Raw genomic sequence first — 1,683 nt, forward strand, 5'->3', positions numbered from 1 at the left:
TTGTTTGGATCCTGGATTCAAAAAGAAAAACAACACCCATATTCATAGCAGCATTATTCACAATAGTCAAAAGGTGGAAGCAACCCAAGAGTTCATTGACAGAGGAATGGATAAACAAGATGTGGTATTTACATAGAATGGAACATTATTCTGCCTGAAAAATGAAGGAAATCCTGTCATACACTGCACCATGGATGAACTTTGAGGAAACTGCTAAATGAAATAAGTCAGTTGCGAAAAGACATAAATGCTGCATGATTCCACTTACATGAGGTACGTAGAGTGGTCAAATTCATAGAGATGGAAAGTAGGAGGGTGGTTGCCAGGGGCTGGAGGGGGGAGATGGAGATCGAGGAGTTAGTGTTTAATGGACACAGAGTTTTAGTTTTTCAGGATGAAAAGAGTTAAAGAGATTGGTGCACAACAATGTGAATATATTTAACAACACCAGACACTACACTTAAAAATGGTTAACACAGTAAAAACAAAACAAAACAAAATCCAGCAACAAGAATAACAAAAACAGCTAGAAGAAAGGAGTTTTCTTTCTAGTTTTAACACATTGGGAATATTGGGCACAGGTTATTCCAGAGTTCCAAAAGTATTAACATCAAAAGTCACACGTTTCAAAATATCCTTAGATGAAACACTATTGAATATGGACTTGGGTTTGAAATAGAAAATTAATCAAAGTTGAGTCCTGGGATATTTGAGATGATCTGAGATATTTTCAATTATGTGTGAATTCATCTAGCACAAAAGTGGTATTAAAGGTTTGATTACAGTGCCCAAAAAATGTAGCTATAAAGGACGTTTTAAGGACTAAGGAAAATCTGAACATGAACTATGCTCAGTGATTTTATATCAAGGTTATGTTTCTTGCATATGATAATGGCACTGTGGCTACGTAGGACAGCATCCTTGTATTCAGGAGATACATGTGATTTTTAGAGTGAAGCATCATACCTGCCACTTACTTTCAAATGGTTCAGCAAAAGAAAATATTGTATAGAAACAGAGAAATAAAGAAGAGTATATGGGAGCTCATCATACTATTCTTTAAGTTTTTTTTTAAAGATTTTATTAATTTATTTGACAGAGGATGAGAGAGAGATCCCAGGACCCTGGGATCATGACCTGAGCTGAAGGCAGACACTTAACCGACTGAGCCACCCAGGCATCCCAAAGTTTCATTTTTAAGCAATCTCCACACCCAACGTGGGGTTCAAGACACAACGCCAAGATCAAGAGTCACACACTCCACCGACTGAGCCAGCCAAGCACCCTATATTCTTTTATATTTTAAATTTGAAATGTTTGGATCCTGTTGTAGTTCAGAAGCATGATGATGGGGTGTTCACACCATTGTGTGACATGTGCCTTCCTCAAACCTTGTTTTGACCATGACACATTATCCGTCTGATGTGAAAAAATATAATTTATTAACTAATTAAAAACGTCTGGAGGGTGTATGGGGAGCACAAAATCTCCAGCTTACAAGGAGAACAAGGCTTGAAAGATGCAGTTAAGAACAGGCTCAAAATTGCTCTGAAGGATCAGCCTGGTGAAGACAGCACTCTCCTCACCCCTGAGCATGAGACGCTGCAGCGTTCAGCACTAATATTGCTGGTACAGGGCATGGGGATGCCACCATTACACCCACGCCATAGCCTCCCCCAAGGA

The 1,683-nt window shown here is 38.8% G+C and overlaps 1 non-coding gene across 1 annotated transcript; it reads left to right on the forward strand.

Moving 5' to 3' along the window:
* Window positions 1-1,321: 1,321 nt before the first annotated feature.
* On the forward strand, window positions 1,322-1,425 carry LOC123778984 (small nucleolar RNA U13). The gene has a single exon (XR_006776050.1). It is a non-coding gene; the product is annotated as a small nucleolar RNA U13 (small nucleolar RNA).
* The last annotated feature ends 258 nt before the right edge of the window (window positions 1,426-1,683 follow it).

This window comes from Ursus americanus, chromosome 4 (assembly GCF_024610735.1).
Source record: "Ursus americanus isolate L20-20 chromosome 4, mUrsAme1.1.p, whole genome shotgun sequence".
Lineage (NCBI taxonomy): Eukaryota > Metazoa > Chordata > Mammalia > Carnivora > Ursidae > Ursus > Ursus americanus.